The sequence below is a fragment of the Aegilops tauschii genome, chromosome 7, assembly GCF_002575655.3.
Source record: "Aegilops tauschii subsp. strangulata cultivar AL8/78 chromosome 7, Aet v6.0, whole genome shotgun sequence".
NCBI classification, from domain to species: Eukaryota; Viridiplantae; Streptophyta; class Magnoliopsida; order Poales; family Poaceae; genus Aegilops; species Aegilops tauschii.
This window is the reverse complement of record NC_053041.3, coordinates 3,642,234-3,649,758: the sequence shown is the minus strand read 5'-3', so window position 1 is coordinate 3,649,758 and position 7,525 is coordinate 3,642,234.

Sequence of the window (7,525 nt, the reverse complement as noted above, 5' to 3'; positions counted from 1 at the left end):
TCTATTCATGATGTTCTGTAATGGTTTTTGACACACTTAATAATATATAATGCATGCAGATGAACCGGCAATGGATGTACGGTGACAGACACACCTCCGAGTACATTAAGGGCGTGCATGATTTTCTCGAAGTGGCTGAGGCAAACAAGCAGAATGGTTTTATGTGTTGTCCATGCCCTAAATGTGGGAATACAAAGTCTTACTCTGACCAGAAAATCCTTCACACCCACCTGCTTTACAAGGGTTTCATGCCACACTATAATGTTTGGACGAGGCATGGAGAAATAGGGGTTATGATGGAAGACGGCGAAGAAGAAGAGGACGATGACAACTATGTGCCCCCTGAATACGGTGATGCTGCAACGGGGGAAGCTGCTGAAGATCAAGAGGAACCAGACAATGTGCCCAATGATGCTGCAACGGGGGAAGCTGCTGAAGATCAAGAGGAACCAGTGCCCAATGATGATGATCTCCGCCGGGTCATTGTCAATGCAAGGACGCAATGCGAAAGTCAAAAGGAGAAGCTGAAGTTCGATCGCATGTTAGAGGATCACAAAAAAGGGTTGTACCCCAATTGCGAAGATGGCAACACAAAGCTCGGTACCGTACTGGAATTGCTGCAGTGGAAGGCAGAGAATGCTGTGCCTGACAAAGGATTTGAGAAGCTATTGAAAATATTGAAGAGAAGCTTCCAAAGGATAACGAATTGCCCGACAGTACATACGCAGCAAAGAAGGTCGTATGCCCTCTAGGATTGGAGGTGCAGAAGATACATGCATGCCCTAATGATTGCATCCTCCACCGCGGTGCGTACAAGGATCTGAACGCATGCCCGGTATGCGGTGCATTGCGGTATAAGATCAGACGAGATGACCCTGGTGATGTTGACGGCGAGCCCCATGGGAAGAGGGTTCCCGCGAAGGTGATGTGGTATGCTCCTATAATACCACGGTTGAAACGTCTGTTCAGAAACGAAGAGCATGCCAAGTTGATGCGATGGCACAGTGAGGACCGTAAGAAATACGGGAAGTTGAGAGCACCCGCTGACGGGTCGCAGTGGACAAAAATCGAGAGAAAGTACTGGGCTGAGTTTGCAGCTGACCCAAGGAACGTATGGTTTGGTTTAAGCGCGGATGGCATTAATCCTTTCGGGGAGCAGAGCAGCAATCACAGCACCTGGCCCATGACTCTATGTATGTATAACCTTCCTCCTTGGATGTGCATGAAGCGGAAGTTCATTATGATGCCAGTTCTCATCCAAGGCCCTAAGCAACCCGGCAACGACATTGATGTGTACCTAAGGCCATTAGTTGAAGAACTTTTACAGCTGTGGAATGGAAACGGTGTACGTACGTGGGATGAGCACAAACAGGAGGAATTTAACCTGCACGCGTTGCTGTTTGTAACCATCAACGATTGGCCCGCTCTCAGTAACCTTTCAGGACAGACAAACAAGGGATACCACGCATACACGCGCTGTTTAGCTGACACCGAAAGTATATACCTGGACAAATACCTGGGCCATCGTCGATTTATTCCGACCAACCATCAATGTCGAAAGAAAGGCAAGCATTTGAAAGGCTAGGCAGATCACCGGAAGAAGCCCGCCATGCGTACCGGTGATCATGTACTTGCTATGGTCAATGATTTACACGTAATCTTTGGAAAGGGTCCCGGCGGACTAGCTGTTCCGAATGACGCTGAGGGACACGCACCCATGTGGAAGAAGAAATCTATATTTTGGGACCTACCCTACTGGAAACACCTAGAGGTCCGCTCTTCAATCGACGTGATGCACGTGACGAAGAACCTTTGCGTGAACCTGCTAGGCTTCTTGGGCATGTATGGGAAGACAAAAGATACACCTGAGGCACGGGAGGACCTGCAATGTTTGCACGAAAAAGACGGCATGCCTCCGAAGCAGTATGAAGGTCCTGCCAACTACGCTCTTACGAAAGAAGAGAAAGAAATCTTCTTTGAATGCCTACTCAGTATGAAGGTCCCGACTGGCTTCTCGTCGAATATAAAGGGAATAATAAGTATGCCAGAGAAAAAGTTCCAGAACCTAAAGTCTCATGACTACCACGTGATTATGATGCAACTGCTTCCGGTTGCATTGAGGGGCTTCTATCGGAAAACGTCCGATTAGCCATTGTGAAGCTATGTCCATTCCTCAATGCAATCTCTCAGAAGGTGATCGATCCAGAAATCATACCAAGGCTAAGGAGTGATGTGGCGCAATGACTTTTCAGTTTCGAGCTGGTGTTCCCACCATCCTTCTTCAATATCATGACGCACGTCCTAGTTCATCTAGTCGACGAGATTGTCATTCTGGGGCCCGTATTTCTACACAATATGTTCCCCTTTGAGAGGTTCATGGGAGTCCTAAAGAAATATGTCCGTAACCGCGCTAGGCCAGAAGGAAGCATCTCCCTGGGCCATCAAACAGAGGATGTCATTGGGTTTTGTGTTGACTTCATTCCTGGCCTTAAGAAGATAGGTCTCCCTCAATCGCGGTATGAGGGGAGACTGACTGGAAAAGGCATGCTAGAGCGGACTCAATAATATGCAGGGACGGGCATTCTTGGTCTCAAGCACACTACACAGTTCTACAGAACTCTACCTTGGTGACCCCGTATGTTGATGAACACAAGAACAGTCTGCGCTCCAAACACCCGGAGTAGTGCGACGACTGGATTACATGTGAACACATCAGGACTTTCAGCAGTTGGTTGGAAACACGTCTCAGAGGTGACAACACTGTTTGTGATGAGCTGTACTCGTTGTCCAGGGGACCATCTTTGACTGTATTGACTTATAAAGGATACGAGATAAATGGGAATACATTTTACACGATCGCCCAAGATCAAAAGAGCACCAACCAAAACATCGGTGTCCGCTTTGATGCAGCAACCGAGAGGGGAAAGGACACATATTATGGTTACATAGTGGACATATGGGAACTTGACTACGGACATGATTTTAAGGTCCCTTTGTTTAAGTGCAAATGGGTCAATCTGTCAGGAGGCAGGGTATAGGTAGACCCACAGTACGGAATGACAATAGTGGATCTGAAAAATCTTGGGTACACTAACGAACCGTTCGTCCTAGCCAATGATGTGGCACAGGTTATCTATGTGAAGGACATGTCTACCAAACCGAGAAAAAGATAAGATAAGGAAGCGAATACATCATACGATGAGACAAAGCGCCACATAGTTTTTTCAGGAAAAAGGGACATCATGGGAGTGGAGGGCAAGACAGACATGTCTGAAGATTATGAAGAGTATCATGAAATTCCTCCCTTCAAAGTCAAGGCTGACCCAAGCATCCTGATAAATGATGAACATTATCCATGGTTACGGCGCAATAAGCAAATGACACAAGCGCAGAAAAAGTGAAGACTTTCTCCGCAACTATTATGATGATACCATGCATGCCAACTTTGTAACAGACGAGTATGATACCATTATCCGTTTTTTACACGAAGTGCATCCAGTTTTTGCCGTAACCCTCTCAACTTTCTTGCACATGCTATGTGGATGAAATGATGATACCATGCCAACTTTCAACCATTTCAGAGTTCATTTGAAATGCTTTTCAATTTCAGGGTCTTATAGCTCAAAATAATCAATAAATACATGAAAAATAAGAAATGCAGTCAGAAAAGGTTGAAAATTGATGATGTGGCTTTGAATGGTGCATTTTGAACACACAAAAAGTCAGGAGTTCAAATAAGTTTTAAAAAATAAAATCCCTTTGTAACAGACGAATTTCCGTATGAAATCCTGATACTTCGAAAGAGATTGTCCGTTTTGTACACGAAGTGCATCCAGTTTGCCGTAACCCTCTCAACTTTCTTGCACATGCTATGTGGATGAAATGATGATACCATGCCAACTTTCAACCTTTTCAGAGTTCATTTGAAATGCTTTTCAATTTTAGGGTCTTATAGCTCAAAATAATCAGTAAATGCATGAAAAATGGTGCATGAAAAATAACAAATAAAATAAATAAGTAATTAGAAACAAAATAATATAAAACTTTAATAAAATATATAAGTACAAACAAAATAAAATAAACTTTAATAACATAAATAAAATTTATGAAACTAAAAGTATCAAAGTATTTTCTATTCAAAACATTATAAGCAACCTCTAGTATTATTGAAACTAAAATTATATAAAATTGATGCAACTAAAATTATTGAAGTATTTTCTGTTCAAAATCATTGAAAGCGAAAAGAATTTTCATAAAGAACTTTTTTGTTAGAAACTTTAATAGCAAAAAAGAATTATCATAAAGTAAAATAAATAAGTAATTAGAAACAAAATAAAATAAAATAAATAAGTTTTTTGTTGTAAGTAGAAACAAACCAAAATAAATAAAGCAAAAAAGAAAACAAAAAAACAAGCAAAAAATAAAAAAATATGCCACTTACTGGGCCACCACGGCCTGAATACGACTAGAAACCCATCGATGGGCCAGGATTCAGGCCCGCAGAAGGCCCAGCAGGCATAGCAGTGACAATTAGGCCCGTAAGCCTGCAATGGAGAGGAGCTCGAGAGGAGAGCGGCAGTGGGGCTTATAAACCACTGCGCGCCCCTCTCAACTAGCGAGGTGGGACTAAACTTTCGACGCGGGCGCAGCAGCACAAGGCCTTTGGTCCCGGTTGGTGGCACCAACCGGGACTAAAGGGGTGCATTGGTACCAGTTGGTGGCACTAACCGGTACCAATGCCTCCCCTTTAGTCCCGGTTATTGCCACCAACCGGGACCAAAGGCCGCCGCTTCCCGCCCTTTGGGCTGCTGAAAAAAGACCTTTGGTCCCGGTTGGTGGCACCAACCGGGACTAAAAGGGGCATTGGTCTCGGTTGCTGCCATGAACCGGTACCAATGCTCTCCGTATATAAGCAGGACTTGTAAATTTTTCAGTTTCATCGAACATTTGCCCCCCGACGACGCTGAACTCATGGACGCCGCCAGGCTGCTCGTGCTCGCTGTCGCCACCCCGCGCCCTTGCTGCCCGTGCTCGCCGACGCCGCCAGGCTGCCCGTGCTCGCCGTCGCCGCCCGCTCCTCGTCACCGCCCACTCCTCGTCGCCGTCGCCCCGCGCTGTTGCCCTGCCCCGACGCGCCGCCCCGGCCCGTGTCCCTGCCCCGACGCGCCGCCCCGGCCCGCGCGCCCCTGCCCCGACGCGCCGCCCCGGCCCGAGCCCCTGTCCCGACGCCGCCCCACGCCCCCGGCCTGCCCCGACCACACGCCGCCGCCACGTTCGGTCCGGCCGCCGGCCTTCCTCTCTGTTTTTTTCATATATATGATATTTTTTCAGATTTTTTGTTCATATATATGATGATTTGTTTTTTGCATTTTTATAAAAATGTATATATGTATGTATGTTCTCTGTGCATATAAAAGTTAGATTTTTAGTACATTTAGGTACATTTTAGGTTAGTTTCATTTTTAGAATTTTTTTATATATTTAAGAAAAGAAGGAAGAGAAGGAAGAAAGAAGAAGAAGAAAAAGTTTTATATATGCAAAAGTTATATTTTTAGAAAAATATTATATATCTAGCTAGGAAGATAATGAAGAAGAAGAAAAAGAAGGACAGGACAAAGGAAAATAAGAAGAAGAAAAAAGAAGAAAAAAAAAAGGAGAAGAAGAAAGGAATAGAGAAGAAGAAGAGAAAATAGAATATCTTTTCCTTTTGGAACTGTGAATCCAATTTTTCTCAATGTCCTGACATACGAGGAGATCAGCTACCTCTTCAAGGCACTCGCATTCGGAAGTGCAAACCCGGGGGAACACCCGCAGTTAGTACAAATAGCAGACAGGTTTGCCAGAGAGTTACAATCGGGGTGGTTAATTCTCGCAGCAAATTTGTTTGCAGATGTAATGAGAACGAACCTGAATGTTCATTCCTGGCTTAGTATATTGAGCAGGTGCAGGAGACTAGTTGATAGAAACCTCTCCATGTTTGGTGAGCATCCAAAATTACGTCTTGAAAAAGGTCTTCCAATCGACGTGACGGACATGGTTCTGTGTCCTGCTTCTCCACTTCAGTTCATTTGGAATAGCTCAAACAATGTTCCAGCAAAGGAATTACCACAGGTGACCCTTACAGAGTTGTTAGTGGATATTAGTCCGAAGATGCAGGCCACTGTAGTTAGATTTGAATCAAGAATTCCACCTTATACTACATTTGATCACATTCTTTCAAGTTATGTTCAAGATACTCCTCTGACCGGGACCAAGCGTAGAGGAGTGCCTTAATTTCAAATCTTAGGCATTTTGTACATGTGTAATGTAATTGCTGTAATATGTTATGAAAGTTCTCCATCAAATTCCAACGTTTCATATAATTAAGAATCTCGGTTAGCCTATTGGGGCCCCACATGCTAGTGAGTTCGATTTTCAGGTTTTATTTCCATTTTATATATGCAGGTAAAATATGTCAAATAAAACTGCGTCGCATTTAGCAGCCTGGTTTCGCCGTCCGGTGGCGAAGGAGGTTGCCCGTGCTGGCACCAACCTGGCCCAGAGCTTGAGCTGAGGCACTTGTGGTTGCTTTGATAGTGTTTGGTCCTGATGTCGTCAATTCGTTGCCATATCATGCATCATCATGATGCAGAGGCCGGGGGTATACCTCCATTTTTAAAAAAAAATATCTAAACATCAGACAGTCTAGCATGTATTCCTCCTTACTGAAAAGAAAGAGATGATAGATAGCAGCCGGCATTAGCAAGAGGAGGCAGGCAACATCTCTGAAACCTCAAGAGAAGTATTCAGAGTTAAGAAAACAGAGCAAAAGCAGAGGAAGCTAACTAGTACAGTACAGAGCAGAGTTGAGAAAACAGAGCCACCAGAAAGAAAAAAACTTACCAAATCGCCTCTGAATTTTCGGTGGCCGGCCGATCCGTGCGGTGACTCGAGCGAGCGATGGCGGAGGTCGGCAGGAGCCTGCGTCGGCGCCATCCATTCCTGGGCTCCAGTGGAGAGACGCATGTCAGCTTGATCTGTAAGTGTTGGATCTGTAGTTGCAAGCTAGGGTTCCTGAATCCTAATGCTATCGAGATCGAGGTTCAGGTGGGGCCGTGGTCTTATTTTCTCGATCGCAACATATTCTAGTGCGGGGTACCAATTCTTTGCTCAAGCAAAAAGAATAGCATCCTCTCTTCTGTTCAGGAGGAGGAAGATGAAGTCGCTGGAGCAGAGCAGTCTCCATTTTTTCTTTTCTTTCTCAACAAGACATTCACTTGTTGTACCAATTCTTAGTTCAGGCATAGGAAATGTATAAGAGGCTCCGATCTCTCCGTGCATAAGACAGTAGCTCTAATACATGATGCATTCTGGATAGATGATTCACAGCATTGATTGCTTGGTTCATCCGGAAACCAAAAGAAAAAAATAAACTCTGTAAAGAAAATAAGTCTGCAAAATGTAGGAACATATAACAGTGACTGGAACTGAATAAAGGACCATCGTAAGGTTCTATGACATTCACGCGAAGGTCCCAAGCCGGTGG